The sequence below is a fragment of the Psammomys obesus genome, unplaced genomic scaffold (assembly GCF_907164565.1).
Source record: "Psammomys obesus unplaced genomic scaffold, mPsaObe1.curated_primary_1811, whole genome shotgun sequence".
In the NCBI taxonomy this organism is placed as follows: Eukaryota; Metazoa; Chordata; class Mammalia; order Rodentia; family Muridae; genus Psammomys; species Psammomys obesus.
In genome coordinates this window covers 2,582,747-2,606,551 of record NW_026587215.1, presented here as the reverse complement: position 1 = coordinate 2,606,551, position 23,805 = coordinate 2,582,747, and the positions used below count along the sequence as shown (strand labels likewise).

Here is a 23,805-nt window from a genome sequence, read left to right as displayed (position 1 = left end):
ATACAAGCCCCACTGACATTTCCAGTAGGGAAAAGCAAATTTAATATAAAGTGAGTTGACAGGCTTTTTATTAAAATGACCATGATCTCCCAGGTGTGTAAGTCCCAAGTTGACTTTATTTGAATGAAACTCACGGTGTTGTGCTTATTATCGAGAGTGTGGACCTTATCCACCCCACAAAAGTTGTAAATGTCCACTGTGTGTTAGGCACTGTGCACTTGCTGCACAGCCTGTAAAGAACCCTGCTGGGTGTGATCCAGCATTGAGAAGCAGGAGGGTGGAGGTGGCTTGATTGCCGTAACAAGTTCTAGGCCACCCAAGGTTACATGTCAAGGTCCTGTCTCAGTCAAAGAAACAAACACAAGTAAACAAGGCCTTTGCCTTTCAGGAGCTTTTCAGGCTAGTGGAGGATGACAGCCTTAGTCAGATCATATTGGACAAATTGGTGTCAGGAGGGGAGAGACACAGTGGTAGCCAGGAGGGCAGCCAGCCTCTCCTTGGTAGACAAGGGAAGCTTTCTGGAGAAGGTGTTGTCCAGGCTGAAGCTAGAAGGGTGGACAATGACCAAAAGAATAGCCAACCAAAGCATTGGATGTGCTGTAGGCTTTAAAATGCCTTTACTTTTCATTTGCATAACAGTTTCCTAAGATAAATGAGGAAAATCCACATAGTGTTTAAACAACCTGCTCAAGGTCAGGGTCAGCATTTAGAGAGGAGAGGAGGGACTACCTCTGGCAGGAGAATAATGGTAGGTGAGAGGCTGGGCAGTGGAGCAGGAGGGCAGGGGTCAGAGCGAGCTGGCAGCTCTGAGGAACTGGAAACCTCATAAAGAGGCCTTGAGACTAAGTGGGTGGTAGGAGGAGTGCCAGGAAAAGCCAGAGTCGAGCAGGCCTGGATAAAGGCAGCCATATATTTAGTGTCCAGACACTTCAGACAGCGAAAGAACACAATGAATAATTACTGGCCTTGGTATTGGCTGGGATAACCATGAATCTGGATATTCCTGGGCAACATGGCATAGATGCCCTGTGTCCTATAAGCCACACTGAGGACTTTCCCTGGTGTCCAAAACAACGTGGAGCCTTTCAGGTGCCTTAATCTGGGACAGCCAGGTGCCCATGTTGGAAGAAGGCTTCCCGCTCTGCAAAGCAAAGGTGGGAAGCTAGGGAGTTAGACAGGCCATGGGATAAGTTCCAGGTTGCATCCGGCACGAGTCACCTCTCACCACCTTCCTCCTCCCACATGGAGGTCCAGCTTGGGCATTGCTTCCCAGATGTTGTGATGCCTGGCCTTGCCCCTCCCTGCCACTCCTCTTCATCTGTCTGACCCCTGCTCATCTGGGTTCAGCTAGGATGCCATTTCTCCCAGGAAGCCTTGCCTGGAATGCAGAAGACACAGCTTGCTACTGATCCCTCCCAGCTCTGGGGGCAGGCCCTGCTTCTTCCCATTAGAGAATAATTCTGGGAGCTAGGTCGCATCTTTGCTCAGCAAGACTCTGTACCTAAAACCCTCTGCTTAGCACGCAGTGAGTAGTCCCTTAAATGCTTCTTGGTGAGTAAGTGGCATTGAAATGCCCCTAAATGGAATGCAGCCATCCTTGGTGTTTTCATCCTGTGCTTTTTGCATATGCTTTAAAAGCGTCTTCAAAGAAGATCTGTCACAGCTTTAAAAGGAAGGTGGCTTGTACCACACAATGGAAGTGCTTGGAGTTCAGGCTGGGTTCATTGCCTGCAGAGTTGCCTTTTAAAGCTTCAGAGAACTTCCCCATCCCTGGCTGACACTGGATTGTTAGGCTAGCTCAGGTTCTGTGTGAAAGGAGGGAGTGCGCAAACACAATGAATTGGAGATGTGTCCAGAGCAGAGAGAGGGTGTGCGAGAAGGCCTTGGCCACACCCAGGAATCACCCACGGAGCTCCTCCTCTCAGTCTGCTGTGAACCCAGGAGCTGACCCTGGTGTGGCAGGTGCCCAGAGGTGTCGCATCAGTTGCCCCTACCCCCACCACACCGGTTTCTAGATGCCGACAGGGCTGGAAGGGCTGTAGGTGAGGGAGGAACAGCACCACTCTAGCAGCCAGAGGGGCGGTCTTCATGGTGGTATGCAGAGGCCCCTCAGAGGCGGGGAGCATGTCTTGCTCATGCTTGAGCTGTGGGCGTGGTATTTTCAAGCGGGACTGTTAGTATACAAAAGGGATAGCTGTGTTTTCCTATGTTTCAAGGTAACCTTCAATCTCCTTGGTTATTCTGGGAGGTTTCTTATATCGATCTTGAACTCACATCTGCTTAGGGATTCCCTTCTTCCCTCAGCCTCCACAAGGAGGCTTGACACTTGGAGGGGGAATACTCGCTCTCTGTTGCTTGGGCATTTCTTCAGCATGGCCTCTGGTGCGAGAACTCTCATGGCGTAGTCCTAGCATTGCCTCTCTCTCTGTCTGCACCCTCTGGGCTAGTCTAAGTTGGTAGGCTGTGCAGTCCATGTCCTTCTTATCCTATCCAAGGCTCTGTCAATTACAGCATCCCTTAGCTAACGTTTCAACCCCAGAAGCTTCTGGAACTGCTCCTACACTAAGACTAAGTGCCTGGCTCAGATGCCACCTCCGGCCCCCTGCCCTTGCACCAGGGTGATATTTCTTCTTTACCACTCTGTCCTATGTTACTGTCAGGGTGAAGAGGGCCAGCCAGGCAAGCACAGTGCACCATTCCAGGCTTTTCCTGGAAGGCAGGAAGAAATCCTCTTTGCCCTCAGAATGAAAATGGCATAGGAGGGAATTTGTCCGTTTTGTTCACTGCTGAATGCTTTCTGTCTAGAACTGTAGTAGAACAGGCTGAAAGGAGCTAGTTGACTGGGTCCTCCCAGATCTCTGAGGTGTCTGTGGCTTTGCCCTGGGCACGTTTACTGTCCCAAACCCCTCTCCCCACTTAGGCTGCCTGACTTCCCTCAGTACTTCAGTCTTGGTTGGGAGCTCGATGTTGCGAACATTAAAGAAGCCAACCCATTCTGCTTCCTCAGAGCCCTCTCTGCTACTAATCTGGCTTGTGCTGTTGTGGTAGTGCTGGGGGTTGAGCCTTGTACCTATGAGGCAACTGTTCTGTCTCCGAAAAGGTACATCCCCAGCCCAGTCTGCTTTTAATTGAAGGCTTCCATCTCTAGTCTGGTTGGGCAGTGGTGACTTCATATAGGAGGACCCTGGGGATTCCATGGTATGTATGGCTGTGGGGACAGAGACCACCTGGCAACTCCTGTCCATTCTCCTTGTGCCTTTGTGTCCTCAGTTCCTAGCACACAGCAGACTCCCAGTGTGGCTGTTGGGGTATCTGGCGAGTGCAGATGAGAAGAGAGAGAAACGGAGGCTTGAGGGTGACCTGAGGGTTAAGACAGACTGGAACTCAGAGAAGGGGTGTTCAGCCTCATCACATCCTACTTGGTTCAGCTACATGACTTTCTGTTTATCAGTGGACATATGGTAAGCCCTCTCCTCAGACTCTTACGCTAAATTAAAGGCCACACACAGAGATCATTCCCTTTATGCAAAGATAAACTAGAAGAGCTTTCAACTAGATACCAGTCACAAAATAAACAGAAAGTTCCAGAAGAAAAGATTGAGAAATTAGATTTTAATTCAATAAATAGCTACTGGGTCCCTGCCACTTTTGGTGGGCATGGATGTATGTCAGACCTGTCTGTCCTCTAGAAGCTTCTGTTCTGGCTCAGGTTGAAGACAATAAACAGATAAAGTACTTACAATTGTAGTACAGGAATGAGGGAAACAGGGCAGGAGCTTTGCGATGGCTCGTGCTTGGAGAACCTCTCTGCAGAGTGGTGGGAGGTGAACTAGGAGGCTGGAGAGGTGCATTCTGTCTGTCTGTCTGTTTTATTCCTCTCTCATGTATTACATCCCAGCCACAGTTTCCCCTCCCTCCTTTCCTTCCAGTGTCCCCACCTCTAGCTCACCTCTTCCCCAGATCCCCTCCTTCTCTGTTTCCCCGCAAACAGCAGGCCTCCCAGGGACACCAACCACACACAGCATGTTGCAATAGGACCAGGAACAAACCCTCATTTCAAGGCTGGAGGAGGCAGCCCAGTAGGAGGAATAGGGTCCCAAGAACAGGCAGAAGAGTCAGAGACACGCTGTTAGGAGTCCCACAAGAATATCAAGCTACACAACCATAATTATATGCAGAGGACCTAGTGCAGACCCGTGCAGGCTCCCTGATTATCACTTCTGTCTCTGTGAGCCCCATGATACCTAGTTAGTTGATTCTGTGGGCTGTGTTCTCATGGTGTCCCTCTGAGTAAAGAAAACAGTAAGCTTGGAGGCCGAGGTGGAGAAGGTTACATTTTCCTTAAGTTATAAAGAGCCACATGGCTTGAATGTAGCACAGGAAGGGGGTGGCGTGACAAGACGATTTAATCCTCAGCCCACGAGGCAGGGGAGCGTTTGGACTGACTGCTGAGCGCAGAGGAGAGCAGAAGCAGGGAGACCAGTGTAGCACCTGGGCCTGGCATGGCAGTTGTGGTAGGACAGAGCCAGTGGCTGTAGAGAAGAGTGGACAGGTGTTCTGAGCTCTGTCAGGATCTCCTGATGATGGTGTCAGAGGGTGACAGGTGATCTTGCTCTGCAGCCTCTGGAAAGTGAGGGTATGACAGTACCATTTACCGAGAAGGAGGGGGCAGCAGGGAAGAAGGGGTACCTGGGACAGTGTGTTAGCTGCGTCAGCAGACACCCCCTAAAAAGCTGCTCTTCTCTGGGAGGGACCGACTATAATTGAGGCTCTGGGACAGCTAGACCAGAATGTAGGCAGTCAGTTGTCAGGCTCTCTTTCCCTGAGAAACCTCATTTTTAAAGATTCTCACTCTGCTTCCTGGATGGCGAGTGTAGGATATGCATTTAAGAAGTCCTGATTTTTCCATTACACTGAATTTTGGCCATCATCAGGCATGCCTAGCCTTTTATAAAGTGCTGGGAGAAAACCCCTAGTAGTTGATCCCTGCCCTCCTTGCTGATTACAGTTCATGTTCAAGCTGTTGCTTCATTTTTCCAAGCTGGCAGTTTTAGCAGCCGTAAGTGGGGCCTGGCAGACTCATCTCGGCACTGCTGTCCTCCCCACAGCAGAGTGCACACACTTCACAGCATCCAGTCAGCCTTCCGTCACTGCACCAGACATCCACAGCTATTTAGGATCACAGCTTTGGCGGTGTCCGTCCACGGTCAGTTGGCTTTGCTGCCTCAGGACCTGTGGTAAGATGCCACATTATGGTGGGAACACACGGAGGAATGGAATCTCTCAGCCCCATGGTCAGGAGGCAAAAGAGAGGAAGAGCAGGGTGAGCCCCACAATCCCCTTCAGTGGTACACCCCCCAGTGACCTGAAGGTCTCATATTAGGCTCCACCTCTTAAAGGTTCCATCATCTCTTAATAATTTCACTCTGAGGACACGCCTTTAACCTCCGGGTCTTTGGTAGACACTTAGCATCTCATTGTAGCCAAGAACTAAGCTGTTTATATACTGCTGACTAGGCTTGTATGTGGTCACTTGCTTGTTTGTTTGTTTGTTTTCTTGTCTAGAGTGTGTAGATAATACAGTAGTAGACTGTGGCTCTCCAAATCACCTCTTAGTAAACCTAGAGAGTTCTGCAGCAGACTCCCTTGCATTGCCGGATCAGCATGCAAAGCGATAAGCAGATGGTCACAGCAATTACAAACCTTGATAAGCAAATGTGGGGACAAGGATAGAGCCTGACTGTGGCCCTTGCCAAGGTCAGCTATTTCAAGTGATTATAGATTATATGGGTACTTCGCTTCTGGGCAGGTGTTTGATTCATTTAACTTAGAAAAGAAAACCAGAAGAGTTGTCCTAGTTAATGCCTGTTGCCAGTCCTTTCCCTTCTGTAACCTTGGAAAGCCGAATTATTCATCAGTTCTAACCACAGAATTGTGACAGTCCTTTGCTGATTACATCTTTACTGCCATCTCCCTGTCTCTTGTGGAGCCTGGTCAGTCCTGCCTGGACTGCTGTGATGTCTCTTTCCATGCTCTCCCTCCCTGAGCCTTGCATCTGTCCATCATCTTGTCACTTACTCTTCAGATCAGCCTTCGTGGCTTCTGACAGTTCCAGAAGTGAGGACCAGACACTTCAGATCTTCCCACTGTGCAGGCAGATGAGCAAAGAGAGGCAAGGACAAGAGAAAATGTTGTACGCATGGATGGGGGCGAAAGGACAATTACATTGGCAAAACAAAAGACAGACAGACCTGAGAGCTGAACCGTGATTAGAGCATTAGCTGTAATGTACATAAATCAAAAGACAGTTTCTCCTGAGGTGACTGCCAATACCAGCATCACAGCCAGAGATGCCTTGAGCCAGGAGCAAAGGCAGACACTGGATCTGAGATTCAGTCTTGAATTGTACCTCCCAAGGGAGCTTAAATTGCAGATCCACATTCCCAGTTTCCAAGATAATGGAGCTCCTGGACCTACAACCTCACTTTCATCCCGCCTGATGTCCCAGTCAATGACCACCAACCAGAGAAAGGAGTAGGGCCGCATAAGTGAGAGTCTTCAAAGACAGACCAGGAATTGGCCCCCAGGGACCTAGGACCTAGCTTACTTCTGCAGGATGTTAAACAACTCAGTGTCAAATAGTTTTGTTTTGTTTTTAAAGATAGAGGTGAAGGGCTGGAGAGATGCTCAGCAGAGAGTGTTTGCTCAGGGAGACCTGAAACTCCAGCATGCATGTAACAACCAGGCATGGTGAGTGGTACATGCCTGTAAGCCCAGTGCTGGCAGAGAAGGGTAAGAGCAATGGGTAAAACACAATGGGTAAGCAATGGGTAAGGCTCCTAGAGACTTGCTGGCCAGCCACTCAACCCAGCGTGGCAAGCTTCTGGCTCACTGAGAACCTGTTTCCAAAAAATAAGGTGGAAAGTGAGAAGAAGGAGAAGGAGAAGGAGAAGGAGAGGGAGAAGAAGAGCCTATCATCAACTCCAACCTCCATATGCACACGCATTGTTGAACACATACAGGTGCTCATACCTGTACCACACATACCACACGTACACATAAGGATAGGGTCAATAAATGAGGAATCTCCAGAGAGTTTTTAAAGTAACCAAGTAAAACTTTCAGAAAGGAAAAGGGAAACCTCAGCATATCTGGGAGGATTAGGCAGCAGCTATCATCTGACCCCAGGAGAATTGCAGGTTTAGGTGCAGCTCAGGAAGAAGCTGGGATGCAGCGAGGCCAGGGAGGAGGGAGGGAGCTGAGACACAGTGAGCGATGCAGCTCCCTATAGCCAAGGAGAGAACCACAGAAAGAGAGGCAGCATTGTGAGATAGCGGCAGATCCTGTTTTTGGGTTTGTTTATTTGGGTTTTTCAAGACAGGATTTCTCTGTGTAGCCCTGGTTGTCCTGGGCCTGCTTTGTAGACCAGGCCGCCCTCAAACTCACAGAGATCTGCCTGCCTCTGCCTCCCGAGTGCTGGGATTACAGGCGTGTGCCACCGTGCCTAGCTCAGAACTGATGAAAGGCGCAGGGAGTGCAGTATGCACTGAGGACAGTAAGCAACTGGGAGACAAAAGACAAAGTGGAAGTAAGACCGGGAGCAGACTTTCCAGCAGCCTAGAGGGAAGAGGGACACAGGTGTATGCTAGGCACAGAGAAAATCCCTGTTTGCCTAGAATGTGCAGTCATTGTTAGTGAGGAGACTTTGGAATGGACCACACCCAAGTTACCCACAGACCCTCAGGAACTTGTCACCTGCTTTGCAGAAAGAAGGGAATTAGTCCAGAAGAGAGATCTGAGGAGCAGAAGGAAGTGGTGAGCTTAGAAGCTGATGAAGAGTTTGTAAGGCTACGTGCTGTTTACAGTAATGACAACTGAGAGGGCTGAGCATCAGCTTCTCAGCAAGGAGGTCACTGTGTGCCTGGAAGTGACTTTAGAAATAAGTGGCATGGAAAGAGCAAGGAAAGATTCGCCAAGTGGGTGCTCTGTGGAAAAGGAAGGCAAACAAGATAGCTCCAGATCTCCAGGTCTGAGTGGACCAAACTCCTCAATACTCCAACATGGATGCCAACAGGAACAAAGGCATCCTTTTGGGAGGGGAGACTCTCAGGAAGTACCGCCCTAGAGCAGAAGCCATCTTGCCTGGCATTAGGAAGAAAGCAGAAAGGACAGGCTATAGAACCTCTGTGTGTGAAACCTTGCCAGTGGTGCCTCTGCCGCTCAGAAGGAAGGCTAGAAAGACACTCAGCACACACTTATGAGTCACATGATCAAAAGGTAATTAAAAACAAAATTTATCAGTTGAAAAAGAATTGTTAACACCTAATTTGTGGTGTTAGAATGAGAACTAATCTGTCAGGTAACCATAGTGACTATTTCAGGACCCTGAAAACACAGAATGTGGTTCATATGGGAGCTTTAGCCCCCAGCCTACACACACACACACTCACAGAGAGAGATAGAGAGACAGAGACAGAGAGAGAGAGAAAGAATTGATTACAGAGGTATAGTATGGTGGAAGAGGAAGAATCTAGTGGTAAGATTTCTCCAGAAGGAACTGTTATCATGCTAAGTCTCGTCTTCCTCCTGAGGCCATTGTCATCATGTTGGATCTACCTGGAGAGCAGCTATCTCAGAGTGAGGGTGCCAGAAGTCTGCGAGGACATTCTTCCAAGAGATGCCTAGAATGATGGCATCCACCCCAAGCTTCAGCATAATGCCTGACTCATTTCGGCAGCTGGGAAGACTATCGTGGCTAGACCCAGCCCTGGGAGACTTTGAAGAATGTTCTTGGATCGGTGGCCCCAAGGCTAGGAACTTGCCTCATGCTGGATGTTACGGTCAGGATCCACCTGCAGGAGAGGGACAAGGTGGCTGGTAGCCTCGGTGGTGAGCCTCTGTGGCCTGGTGAATGGGGCTGGCCTGTGCCCTGGGTTTGCTCAGAGCATGGGCTTCACCATGTAAGCTGGATGGCGGTCATCACGGTTACGTTGGATCTTGTCTTGGAGGGTAGAAAAAGACAACAGAGGTCAGAGAGGAAGGTGCCACCTACAATGTGATTGTCAAACCCATGCTTCAGAATCAGGTCAGCTCATGCCACCTTTGCTTCCAAAATGGAAACTAGCTCTAGAGTGAGACCATCACTGGCATTTGGTCCTGTTGAGCACGAAGATCTCTATGGTTACTGCGGAAGCCCTATGACCTGGCTTCTCCTCATGTGGTCTTTCTTCCTCTACTTATTTTTTACTTGGTCAACCTGCTACAGCCATCTTGGATCATTGGTACCCCTGGAGTGTGTCAAGCATCTGTAGGGACTTTTCTCTCACTAGAACATTCTAGACTCCTCAAGTGCTTATGATCACCCTAGCACTGAGGCCCCTCCCATCACCCTATATGAAATAATAACATGGTCCCCACCAGCCTGTTCATTCCCTGGCTCTGCCTTTGACCTGAAACGCTTTTATTTTCCTTCATAGGATTTATCACTGTCTCACTAGCTAAATATAAATCCTTTTTAATTATTCATTCCCCATCCCCCACTGTGTAATATAAGCTCTGAAGGGGTGCAGGCTTCATTTTTTTGTGCACTGTCATATTTTTAGTACCTAGAAGAGTGTGTGACGCACCGCCTAATACATATCACTTGAATGAATGAGTATATGAAATGAAAGGAGCTGGGGGGCGGGGGGCTCGTCAATCTTAAATGCCACAGAAATGTCCTTAGACAGGACTGAAATTTTCCACTGTATCCAGCAGTGAACAGCCAGTGCTGGTGGTGCTGGCCACCCAGGAGCAGCTCCTTCAGAGAGGAATGGGACCATGCTACATGGGACATGCTGAGAGGAGCCAAAGAGCAAAGAGAGAAATGAATTTAATGCAAAAAAAAAAAAAAAAAAAAAAGTACTGTTGCCAGGTGTTTGGGTGAATGGAGCAAGAGAAAGGTAAAACGTAATGGCAGAAGGGGCCCTCTGAGGAAGTATGTAAAGGGGATGTGACTAGCTGAAAACAGAACTCTCACATGATCCAGCAATCACACCCCCAGGAACCTTTTCAAAGGAAGAAAGATTGCTGTGTGTGTGGAAGAGATGCCCTCCCATGTTCACTGCAGTCACGATGCAGACTCAAAGTGGCCATCAGTGGAGGAATGGATACAGAGAGCGTGGCCTGTGTGCATGACAGAATGCTCTCAGCTTCACCAAAGAAGGAGATCTTGTCTCCAGTAGGAGCCTGGATGAACCGGAAGGGCATTGTTTTACATAGGATCGGCCAGGCACCACAGAATAAACCACACATGATTCCATACACATGGGGAGTCGTCCAAAGCAGAAAGAATTCAGAAGCAGAGAGTAGAATGATGGTTCCTGGGGTGTGGAGGCGTTGGTCAAAAGTTGTTCCCACTGTACAGCATGAAGCCCAGATAAATAACAAGGTAATACTTGAGAATTTCTATGGGAGGAGATCTTAAACACTTACAAAACGATTATCGTATAAGGTGGTAGGTGCCTAATTAGCTTTATTTAACTTCACCTGTATCTAGACCAAAACATCACATCATATAACATGAACCTACACAGTTTCTGTGTGTTGAGCGTAGCTTAAGAAATATGGATGCACTGTTGTGGAAAGGGCAGTGGACCAGGGGCAACTAATACAGAGCTGAAGACAGGAAGCAATGCTGACCAGAGAAAGTCTTGGTGACAGCCATAGGACGGGGAGTAAGCTGAGAGAATCACCGCTGACCACCTGGGCTGAGGCTGAAGGGAGGGCTCGACACAGCCCGAGGGCAGTTCAGCTAGTCAGGGTGAGGGGCTGCCAGGGCAGCCAGCTTAAAGTCTGTCTTTCCCTGGTGCTCGGGGGTAGAAGATCAACTGTTAAAAGCAATTGAGAAAGGTCAAATTGAGAGAGCTACCTGAGGACAGCAGTGTGGGCTTGGGATTGAGTGTAAGAACGAGAGCTAAAAGATCAGCCAAAGAGCAGGCTTCTCCTGATGCCCCAGTTGACAGCAGACCATGAGGTTCCAGTGGGGTGCCTCTTCCCACCGGAAGTCCATCTACAAACGTTAGAAGTCAGGAGGTGCAGGAGGAAGAAGTCTTCGGCCTGGAGTCACCTAAGAAGGAATCTCAGTTGAGGAGTTGACTTGGTCAGACTGCCCTATGGGCAAGTCTGTGGGGACTTGTCTTGATTGCCTTACTTGATGGAGCAGGGCCCAGCCCACTGGGGCAGATAGTCAGGACTTTTATAAGAAAGCCAGCTGGGGATGGCTCTGCAGGGAGCCAGGAAGCAGTGTTCCTCCATAGTTCATGTTTTGTGTTTTTTCTCTAGAAACTGCCTTGGCCCTCCTTCAGTGATGGACTGTGATGTACAAGTGTAAGCCAAATAAACCATCCCTCCCCTATGACACTAGAGCAGGCAAGGGAACCCTAAAGGACTTTCAGATTCACTCCACTAGAGGGGGAACTTGGGGAGGAGCCGGCACAAGGCTATACTAGCCCAAGCAGCCACCACCAGGAGAGGGACAGTGACAATGCCCAGGAGAGAAGAGACAGACACCCTCCCTCCTGCGCTGTTCTAATGCAGGCAGAACACAAGGTACAAGAAGAGGTCACGGCAGACCTCAGGATGAGTGGGGAAAGGAAGGAGCACAGGGGAAAGGCAAGGGCACAGGTGCCCACGTAGGGACCTTGTGCACAGAGGCCAGCCCGCAGTGGCCAGGCCACGAGGCTGGGGGAGCCATGCTGTGGCCTCCCACACTCCTCCTGCCACGTCTCCTAGCCTCATGTTGGATTTCTCTCCTGTTGATCCATGCACCACCTACCTCTATTTCCTGCCATCCGCTGATTCATTAAAATTTCTTTCCCTTTTAAAAGAATTTCAGGCATTATATTTGGATTCTTTAGTGAAATCTGCTTATTTTAGGTCTCCTAATTTCCACTCACCTTTCAGAAAGATTTTTCTCTTCTTAGCTAGTATGTCTGGTGTTTTATCTCCATGCCTAACAACTCTAGTGACTGAAGTCTTTTCTGGCTTTTGCCTCCTCAGTACACAATCTATCTGCAAAATGCTATTTCATGAATGAAAATATGTAGAGGGTGCTGGAATGAAACAGAGTAAGCAAAACATAGATAAATTACAAAATGGTGCTGCAAACCATTCAAGAAAATATGAGCAGAGAGCTGTAGGAACAGGGACCATGGCGCATTCTATGTAGGGTTTGCATTGTCTCTGGAAATCAGTAAAATGGTCCCAGAGGGACCTGCTCTTGGGGTAACATTGATGCTTTTAATGGGAGTCTTCTTGGCTTATTTTGAATAAGAGCTCAGTCATGCTTCATAAAAAGTAGCATTTCTTCTTCTTTCACATTGTAAATGATGTTTAAAGGCTGCTTGTTGTGCTATAGATCTATCCAAGATTTTCACTTGCTGTTGAAGTAAAAAAGTTAATTGTTGGTATGCATGCTTAATTGGGAAAATGCAGGCAAGTTATCATTCTGCATCTTAGCATCATCTTCCAGAGTACACCATTCTCTCTCTGATCTCAGATGCCACCCACTGAGGACCAGTGGGCACAGGCCACACACCAGGCCTGAGTCCTACAAGAGCAGTGCTTGCTCAGGTTCTGATCACTTCCAGGCAGAGCCATGGCTAGAGCGGTGTGGTTCACTGCCTTGGCTGGCTCCTAATGACAGCTCTCCACACCTGGTAGTTGTTTCCCTTGGGCCAGGCAGAGTTTAAAATATTTTGTGGTTTAAAATAATTTAATTCTGGCTAGAATTAAACCTCTGACCCAATTCAGTTTAACGTTTCACTCTTCTGGAGTCACTGTTTGCTTGTCATTGTTAGCCGGCCGGTCACCACCACTTACTTATGCTTTTGCACACCGGCTTATCTCACAGGGCCTGGGGTGTGCTTGAAGCACGGGTGACCTTTACATGGCAGATATCAGCTCCCATTTCTCCGGAGCCTTAGAGACACGCACTCTGAGATGGGCGGGCAGTGATCACCAGCCTCCCAAAGGCCTTTCACCCTCCCTTTCTGTAGCTGCAGTCTAGTGGAGGAAAGGATGGCCTTTATTACTGGTGGAACCTTAGCCATGACCTCCAACTTAGCAATGAGCACTGTGCCTATTTTATCATCCATCTATTACAATCCATGTTCATGGCATGAACGCTCTTAGCTGCCCCACTTGCTTTTTAGAAGTCCTTTTTTGTAGGTCCCAATCTCCGTCTTCCTGTTAGAATGGAGGCACCGTGGGCTGGAGAGATGCTCAGAGTTTAAGAGCACTGGCTGCTCTTCCAGAGGTCCGGAGTTCGATTCCCAGCAACCACATGGTGGCTCACCACCATCTATAGTGAGATCTGGTGCCCTTTTCTGGCGTGCATGCAGACAGAATGTTGTATGGACAATAAATAAATCTTTTTTTTTTTTTTAAATGGAGGCACTGTGGCTCATTCTAAAAGAGGCAATCCATACATTTGTGAGTCTCCGGGCTACAGTGTTGCACATGTTTCTTCTTTTACACTTGGTTGTAGCACCGTTAGATGTGATCATGCATGTACTGTCCCACACTTGGCCCAGGCCCTGAGGAGCCGGTAGCTGTGCAGATCTATAATTATTTAGGATTTTGTATGCACCACCAAAATTTTTTTTCTGGTCATGCATATGTTTTAACTTTTACATTTAATATCCATTTTAGGTTAATGGCCTGCCTATTTTAAACCAATATATTAGTAAGCAGTTTAAATCACTCTGTATTAATAATTTGTAACTGTGGCCTCATAGCAAAATGACCTCATTATTATCTTCACATCCTGTTTCCTCTGATTAAGTTAATTGCTAAAAGGGGGGAAATCCTTCAGTTATGCCTCTTTAAACTACAGAAAGCTTTATGTTGGCATCCATCTTAAGTCATGTCTGCCAGCTCTCTCCTTTGTAGCTGTAATTGGATCCTATGCGTCAGACCAACAAGAGAATGGAGCACAGTGCCTGCTCTGTTAGACTAGAACGCCCATTATTAGATTTCTAATAACAAATACATAACACTCAACGATTCTAGTCCCTAGAACAAGCCCACAGAAATGCTGAAAAAGAGGTGTCAGTGTGGCGTGTTCCTGTCTGTCGGGAAAGTCTCTCCACTCAGAACCAAACTGAAGTCTCTGTCAGAATGATCTTGCGCTCATGAACTGACCAAACTTTTCTTGCCCCAGTGAGCAGCTGGTCTCTTTGTTACAGAGGCAGTTTGTAGGGTTTGGTGTTTTCTGGCATTGTTCATGTTAGTCTGCGTGGAAATCACGGCCTGGTGTCTTCCACAGAGAATGTGCTTTCTGTAGGATAACTATCAAGCCTAAGACGACCTGCCTTTCAGGATCCCATTTTGTATTAATCAGGTCTATTGGCAGGGAACTGAGGAGAGCTGGTGCCATTTCACGATTTAATACTGAGCCTCCTATTGAGGAGTCCACTGAGTAGATGCTCGAGAGAAAGCTCTGACATTCAGGTTTGAATTGAAAGAAAATGAGAAGCCAGATAAAGGCAGCCAACCAAACTAATTCACTCAGAACTCCTCCCCGCTTTTTCAGTGGAATTCACAGAAATTCTCTCTTGGAAAAGGTAGGAAGGCTTTCTGGAACAATCACATTGGTGTCCGCAGTGTATGCAATCACATATTTGTGTTCAAATGTAGAAAGGCAGGACTAGTGCTGTACTCCATCAGAGCCCTCACATTCTTGAGAGCTTTAGAAAACCATCCATGAATGCTGTCCATTCTTCATGTGTTCACCCAGACCTTCTTCCCAGGAGAAAATAGGCAATACATAATAAGAGGATAGTGAGGATAACGAATGGACCATTGATCCTCCTCACATGCCCTGCATCCCATAGACTGACAAAGTGATGCTAAGGAAAGACTGAGTCACAAGCAGCTATGGACAGGAGCGCACACCCCGGGCATAGGATTGTTGGTGAAGAACAATCGTACGGGCATGGATCTGTTGACTTTCTTAGTCCCTTCTTCAGTTCCCCAAGGCAGACGAATATTGAATCCAGGAGCATTCCTTCTGCCCTTGAATCCTGCGTGTGATCCTGAGGAAGCTCCCGGATCTCTGGCTATCTCCACGTCACGTGTATTGAAGGACTGCGTCAGGACATCCTCTCTTCCTTCCCGTAGCTCTACAGATGAATTTGTGACCAGATCATTGGAACAGCAATGACTACCAGACACTCTGCCAGTTGCCCGTGGATGAAGAGCTTCAATAGGGTTAATGCTCTGAGGGGTGTCACTGTACTGGAAGTGACAGTTCTATACACAAGAAATTAGACTGAGTTAGAAACAACACATTTGTTTAGTGCGGTGATCCCTGAGCTTAGGATCCTGCCTGACACGTCCTCATACTTAATACATGTTTGTCAAATGATCGGATACGTTTGAAGTAATGAGACTGGCTAAAAAAAAAAAAAAAAGTCGGCATTTGTATGCCATTCATTATGCAATATGAGTAAGGAACACGGATTCATTTTAACTTGGAAGATTCAAAAAATTTTTTTCAACAAGAAAGAAATTGAATTGGGTCTTAAAGAATGAAATCATCTTTGTCAGAGTGGAAAAGAATTCTGCAGGCTAAGGCATGCCCATGAACAAAAGCGTAGGCCCATCTAAGGGGTGCCAACCTGGAAGGTGGCTATCCTGGGCCAGGTGTAAGGAAGGGAGAGAATTTCAGACAAAGGACCAGCTGGATAGAGGCTTAGCATCAGGAGGGGTGTGGGATGTGAAGCCAGGAAGGCATCACTGAGCCACAGTTTTATAAGAGTAGAGCTGCAGACACAATAAAAGAGGCAAATGGAGCTCATTCCTGCAGAGCCATAAACTGCATCAGATAGTTTGAGGACCATCCGCTCTGGTAGGTTGTGTGGAGTGGACGAATGGGACAGATGGGAAGATTCAGAGGCTGTGGTGCAGGCTTCCAAAATAACTCAAGTGCCGGGGAAATCGATGGCCATGTCAGCAGAGGTAAAGTAGATATTGAGGACAAGAGGTCAGGATGGCAAGCTCTCCCCACAAGTGGCAGCAGAGCTCAGCAGAGACCAGGGTTCGACTGTGTGGGTGGAGTGCAGACAGACCATCCTAGTGCCAGTTAAGCCCAGCAGCAGGTGATGCCTTCCTAGAGTCAGAAGAGTGAATTGTTGAGGATATGCTACCTATACTTCAGAGGGAAAGAGGGCTGCAGAAGAAGATGGGAAGGTTGCCTGGAGAGCAGGAGACTAAGGGACTAAGGGACAAACTTCCAAACGTGTCCCATGATTTCTGTTTCCTTCGTCCAAACTCCTGCCTGTTAGTCAAGACTGCCACAGCTCCGGCTTTCTCCTAGCTTTCTCCTATAGATTCTCCCCTCTCTGCCATACCCTAATAACTAATAACACCGAATGGCTTGTGCCTGACCTGCCGATGCGACATGAGTGCTGGTTACGGCCTTCTTTCTCTGCTGAAGTTGCATTTACTTGGTTACTTTCCCACCTTTCTCCTCTGCCCTGACTTTACTGCATTTATATTGCTGGAGGATTGGTGTACAGAGTGTCTCTCCAGAGCCTTAATACAGCCCAGAGTAAACAGGTGGTGCCAATTAGCCAGGCCTTCTCTCCCTCCGTTGTTCACTTCTTTCTTTCCTCTGTGCCTGCCTTGTTATTTTTCATGGTACTTGGTACCAAACACACAGCTTTCCTTATACTAGACAAACACTCAACCACAGAGCTGAATCCCAGCCCTGACACTGTTGCTTGATCGAGCATTCTTGATTTTAGCTTTCACATACAGCTTTGATGTCCACAGGACCAGCATATAAAGGTGACACAGGAAGCGGCACATTAGGGACCCGTTAAATTTAGCAGACATTTGCATTTCTTCCCTATGCAAATGCATCCTGTAGAATGTAAGGTCGGAATGCCGGAACTTCATATGTGATTGGCACTATACTGCCGGTCATTAAGTAAAATAATGGCTTTGTGGAAACATGCTTTATTTCAGAAAAGGCAGGGGTTAGGGTGGAGTGTTACTCATTGGAAATAGCTTCTAGTAACTGTTCGGGATGGGGCTTGTGAGATGGTAGGTGGTGAGGCAGGAGAGTGTTGGCTGGTGGGCAAGATGCCGGGAACAGGAGCCGAGTCTGCCTAAGAGTGCAGCTCAGGGCCCGGCTGCAGCTCATTTCCAGATAAGTGGCAGGTTAGCTGAACCCACGGGGTGTGGAGCTGGTCGCTGGCATAAGAGAGGACTTCTGCATGCAAACTGTGAATAGCTGAAGTAGTGATTACAGAGAATTAATTTGGCATGTTGTTTAGAAGGGGTGTGTGGGTATGTGTGGAACTGGGCTGATAGCAAAGAAACCCAAGGCAGCATTAGTCTAGAATCTTTAGAACACCTCCATCTTCTCTTCAAGTAAACATTTTTCTTTTAAAGATAATATGCTGTGCATTGGAAATCAGTTTTTTCCAAGCATTCTACTAAGTGAGCTGTATCCCCAGCCTATCATTGGATTGCTTTTTACATCAAAGTGTTCAGTTCACTGAATACTTTACCAGTTTGGGGCTAAGATGTAGCTCAGTGGTGGAGTGCTTGCCTAGCATAGATGGGACCCTAAGTTCAATTCCTGACACAGCTATAAAAAACTTACTAGTTTTAGTAAAAGTCCAAGCAACTAGTTTGCAGTTTATTCTTCCTAGACTATCAGGAAAAGGATTGATAAAAATGTAAGACTTTGCTCTAACTTGTTTTGTTGAATTTTAAATTTTGGTTCATTTATTTATTTGTTTTATTTTGGTTCTTTGAGGTAGGGTGTCATATAGCCCAGGCTGGCCTTAAACTCACTATGTAGCCAAGCCTTGAACTCTTGATTTTCCTGCCTCCACCTCCCAGGCACCAGGGAGGGCTTGCCTCCCTGAGCCTCCACATGCCACCATCTAACTGAATTCTTAAGCTCGTGTTTGACTTTAAGCTTTTGTAGTAAGTATTAACGTGTCATCGAGAGTCTTTGCTCAGGCCAATGCTGGGATGTGGATTGAGTGTTCTTGGGGTACTTTCATGGCCAAGCCATTGGCATCCTGGGCTGTCCTAATTTGCATGCCACTAAATTTTAAAGTGATTTCATTACATAAAGAGCAAAATATTTTCCTCAGATACAATAAAGTCAGGGGAAATATTTAAATAAAATTCCCTTTAAGGAGTACTTTAAAGCAAATATAGTAACACATATGCATTCTGAAATACCATGACTCTGGTTTCCTACTAGGATATATTAGTACTTCTAACAAAGCCTTTTACCAACCAAATATAACTGGGTCATATGCTAATTAGTAATATTTCAGAAGAGGTTATTTTCATCTACCGATTTTCTGTTTCCTTTCATTATTACTAAATTGTTAAACTCTGTTAAATTTAGCAAAACAAAACCATTACCTTCTCTTTGGTTCGTGTGTCTGGGTTTTTTTTCCACTGAAAAGATACTAATTGAGCACATCTCTCCAAGACTGGCACTGTTGGGTGCTGGGACACAGAGACTTCTCAGGGTGACTGTTGCCAGGCTGGGACAAAGCTTGAATGAATGCAGTGTTGCAGCTGCTCATCAGGCTCCATCCAGTCTTCGGTAGTGGAGGCCATAGTAAGACAAGGCAAAGACGGAAGGGCCTGGGCAGGCGTTGAGATAAAGTGGTACTTAAGTTGACTTTTCAGAGTCAGAAGAAGTCATCAAGAGACAGAGACAGGAGGATCTTGAATTCCAGGTCAACTCAACTACAGCGTCAGACATTGTCTCAAAACCCCCAAAAGTAATTAAAAAGCAATATAAATCTCTCTCTCTCTCTGTGTGTGTGTGTGTGTGTGTGTGTGTGTGTAATCTGTATTTACCTTAAAGCAGAATGTGATTTGGTACTATGTTTATTTCCATTCATGAGCCTTGCTGAGATACAAGACCTAGGGAAGCTTAGGGATTTGTTCTTGTTTTTTTTACTTTGGAAAACAAGCCACGTGGTGAATTCCTGTCAAGTTGTCTCAGTGTGTGTTCTTACTTCCAAGACTACTCCATGCAGAATTAACTACAGGAAATGAAAAACTTTAAAAAGTGGATTCTAGAAGTTGACAGTCAAGGCATCTTAACAATTTTTTCTCTTTTAAACATGAAGCTATATCTCAGAAGACTTCAGTGACAGGTGATTTGGTCCTCTAAGGAATCAGCTCGACAGCTTAAATAGCTCAGATCACGAGGTTAGCAACAGGTTACCTCACACCGTACAGCAAATATCCTACCAGCCTTTTGAAATAAGCCTGCGTCTCACAGGCCAAGAAGCAGGAAGAAATTTTATCTGCCCCTTAGTTTTCATGCCATACAGATGCTCTAAACATTAACAACAACAACAACAACAAAAATCTTGGAAAATGTATTATCAGAAGGAATGAAGTAAGCTTTGAACATGTGCCCAGATTTTTTGGTTCTGTTGCTGTCCTTGTGGACCTCCAGTCCCCTCCAGGTCTTTCTATCTCCCTCTTCTTTCATAAGATTCCCTGCACTCTGCCCAAAGTGTGGCTCTGAGTCTCAGCATCTGCTTTAATACCCTGATGGGTAGAGTCTTTCAGAGGCCCTCTGTGGTAGACTTTCGACCTGTTCCCTGTTTTCTCCATCTTCCGATGTCTATCTCATTTGCCTTTCTGAGTGAGGATTAAGCATCTTACTCAGGGTCGTCCTCCTTGCTTAGCTTCTTAAACTTGTACAACTGCTTTGGAAATCAATCTGGCGCTTTCTCAGACAACTAGGAATAGCGCTTCCTCAAAATCCAGCTATACCACTCCCAGGCATATACCCAAAAGATGTTCAACCATACAACAAGGACATTTGTTCAACCATGTTCATAGCAGCTTTATTCATGTCCCTCAGTTGAGGAATGGATACAGAAATTGTGGTACATTTACACAATGTAATAATACTGAGAAATTAGAAACAAGGGAATTATGAAATTTGCAGGCAAATGGTGGGATCTAGAAAAGATCATCTTAGGACTGGAGAGATGGCTCAGAGGTTGAGAGCACTGTCTGCTCTTCCAGAGGTCCTGAGTTCAGTTCCCAGCAACCACATGGTAGCTCAACAACCATCTATAATGAGATCTGGTGCCTCTTCTGATGTGAAAGCATATATGCAGATATTGTATACATAATAAATAAATAATTAAAAAAAAAAGAAAAGATCATCTTGAGTGAGTTATCCCAGAAGCAGAAAGACACACATGGTATATACTCACTTAAAAGTGGATATTAGACATATAATATAGGATAATCATATTAAAGAAGCTAAGCAAGAAAGAGGCTTGAGCTTTCTTGATTCTCTCCATGTTTGCTGTTCATCCATATGCACCATGAGGGACACGGAGATGCCACCAGTAGCTTTGACATTTTCAACTTTCCTCTCCATGGTGTCTTTCATAATTTTGTAGAGGTTTTCAAACCTGGATTTTTCTTTTCTTTTCCTCTTCACCTTCTGAAGGTTCCAATCCTTCCTTGGCAACTGACACGAAGGTCTTGTGCTCAGGTTCCTTCAGCTGTGGCCCACTGTACTCATCAGGGAGCTCAGTCAGCTAGATCCCTCGTAAGCTATGCTGTCGAAGATGGGCCACGAAGGCCAAGTTAATGATTCTCTCCTTGTCTCAGCTGTGCTTCTGGTCGTCCTTCATTCTGCTGCGGTAGCCCTTGAGAGAAACCACCTCTTCCCCAGGAGCAGATGGCCGGCGTCACAGCAGCTCGGGAAGCTTCTTCTTCATGAATTCCAAGCTTTTTATTTTTGAGAACTGCTCATAAAACTGTTTTTTGTTTTTGTTTTGTTTTTTTTTAAGTTCACTTTCCCTTCTGCCAGTTCAGTGAGTAGCTCTAAGCATTTCTTGACCAAATTCTTTCTGGTAACTTTCAAATCTTTGTTCGGTTGCAACATTTCGTGTGGGAAATCTTTATAGGGAAGCCTCAGAATCTACCACCCTTCAGATACTCGGGGGATTAACTCCTCACAGTTACCCATGATGAAAGCTCTGTATACGTGCAACTTGATGGTCTTTCTCTTCCCGCTTTCAAACAGATCAAAAGGAGTGTGTGCTGGGGCAAAGGTGCAGAATTCCAATTGTCCTTCAACAACAACAACAGCTTTGCCATGAAGTGTCCCTCCCGCTCACTGGCCAAGCTCCTGTGGAACTCTTCATATTCTCCATTAGCAGCGTCAACAGGATTTCTGGTCCAAATAGGCTTTCTTTTACTTGGTTCTTGATTGATATACTTTACCTAATCTTCTTCTCTTCACTGTCTGTTTCTTCTTTTTCATCAGAACCAACATCTTCTTTTTATCTCCTTTTAAAAAAGGTTTATCATTTTTTTATGTGCACTGGTGTTTTCTTTTCTTTTCTTCGACATACTGCCTGCATGTATGTCGCTGAAGGGGCCAGGTCCTGAAATTGGAGCTACAAACAGTTGTGAGCTGCCAGGTAGGTATTGGGAATTGAACCTGGGTCTTCTGGAAGAGCAGCTAGTGCTTTTAACCGCTGAGCCATCTCTGCAGCCCCCAAATTCAACATTTTTGTTTTGTGAAACAGATTCTCATATAGCATGGGCTGTCCTTGAACTTAATGTGTAGCCAAGGGTGCACCACACTCGGTCACATAGTGCTGGGGATTGAACTCAGTACCTCACAGGTGCTAGGCAAGAACTTCAACAACTGAGCTATAAGCACCCTTATCTCCTTTTTCATCGGCCTCCTCACCGCCGACTTCCTTATATTGTTCCTTTGCCACAAGGAGAACAATGGGGTAGCCAATAGACTGGGAATGCCCCTCACAGGCTCCTTTATTCTGCTTTCCTCCACATACTCAGCTTGCTCTTCTGTCAGATGTAAGATAACCTTTCTCCAACGGCCCACTGGTTCACTGTGTCAGTCTTCACTGTGAAACATGCTCCTGCTGAGCATCCCCATTATCATGCTTGGTCATCATAGTCACTTTCTCAGCGACAAAACACACAGAGGAAAAGGCAACACCAAACTGGCCAGTCATGGCAATACCTGCACCAGCCTGCAAAGCCTCCATGAAGGCTGTGGTGCTAGACCTGGCGAAAGTGCCAGGGTTGTTGATTAAGTTAGCCTCAGGCATTCCAATCCCAGTAGTCACAGCAGAAAGGCTTTGATCTTGTTCACTGGGAATGAGATGAATGTGCAGCTCCTTCCCAGAGTAGTTTATTAGGAACTGTCAAACTCTCACCCCTGATCTCACCCAGAGCATCTGATGAGTTTAAAATAAGCTCCCTCAGAAAGATCTCTTTTTGCAAATAGAAGTATTGACGATCAAGGACATTAACCAGAAAACTTTTTCCTTAAAGGGAAAAGCTTTAGCCTTTTCCTCCTCCATTAATTGGTCTTGGATCTGGGTTTTGTTAATTCCACTGGTTCAGAATAAGGCCACTACTACAATTCCTTGCCAAATTTGAAGCAAGCTTTAATTAAATGCTGGCTAAGAGAGTGGACTCTGGCCAGGCCCATACTTGGGTTCCCAGGAAATGGCCACAAGTCTTGTTTGCAGGGTCTTAAAAAGGCAAAACCATGGGTCACCGTATTTCCCATCAGATCCAACCAGAGGCAAGTATACATCCTGCCTGTCTACCTCCCACCTACATCCAATCAGGGGGAAGTCTGCATCCTGACAGATTTCCTGCCCACGTACCTCCAGCCCACATGGATCAAGCACATCCTTTGCAGATGGAGCAAACAAATTTCTTTAGGGGAGTGAAAGCGAACAGTAGCCACCAGCATTTAACTTTGGCTCTGTTTGGTCTCAGTTTCCTCAGGCATCTTTGCTGAGTGACCACACACAAAACATGACTAGCTGCACCATGACAATGAAGCAACTAATATAAGTTTCTTGAACTTTCTAATTCTGGGTAAACACCAGAAGCTTATCTGCAGCATCTGGAAGCTCTGAGAGCAGTGTACTTTGTGATGTGTAGACTCACCTAACAGTCTCCGCGTCTCCCCCCCTGGTGTAAGGGCCAGAGAATGTGCACGCACACTGTGTTATGATTCTCATTTCATGAACCCAGTCTCTTAAGAAGCAGTTTTCTTCCCTTCCATATTCAAGTTAGGATGAAACTCTCTGAGAACAACCCTCACACTGAGGGTTAGGGTATGGCCCCACCTAGAAGTTTAGTCTAGGCCTTAGATATGTGGGTTCAGGCAATGGTCCCTACCCAGGTTCATCCGCAGTTTCGGCTTCTTACACTGCTTTAGCCCCTTCTGTGCATGATCCCTGGTCTGTCCCAGGCTCTCGTGGTGCTTTGCTGTCTTAGTGACTATTTAGTGACAGGATGGACAGAAAGTTTGCATCGTAGTAGCCATCAGATCAGCTCTGTAAGAGAACATGTTGTCCTCCACATAGACAAAAGATCCATTGAAATGATGGTGCCTCCTGAAGCATTCTGCATGTGCCTCCTGGGAGGAGACAGCCTTCATTCCAGGAGAGACGAGGGTTTCATAGGATAGAATGATGTATATTCTGTCTAGTTTATCTTGTAAAGGATGAAGGCTTGAAGGTTCTAAAAATATAGTGGCTGAGAGACAGATCGGTGGGTGAAGCAAGAAATACTTACAGGGAAGTTAGGTGAAATTTTCTGTGCCTCTGAGAGAGGGAGAAGGCAGCCACCAAATGACTAAGACATCAGTTATAGCTCGAGGGTACTTGAAATAGAACATACCAGCCTAGTAGGAAAGCAGAGGACTAAATAGGAAAGATCCTGTTTATTAAAATGGAT

The 23,805-nt window shown here is 46.4% G+C and overlaps 1 protein-coding gene and 1 pseudogene across 1 annotated transcript in view; one reads left to right on the top strand and one right to left on the bottom strand.

Annotated features, from left to right (window-relative positions):
- The window catches only part of Enthd1 (ENTH domain containing 1), a 106,035-nt gene that overhangs the window by 66,760 nt on the left and 15,470 nt on the right, over window positions 1-23,805 (top strand). The gene's annotated exons all lie outside the window — the stretch shown is intronic.
- On the bottom strand, window positions 1,034-22,427 carry LOC129673375 (heat shock protein HSP 90-alpha A2-like; annotated as a pseudogene).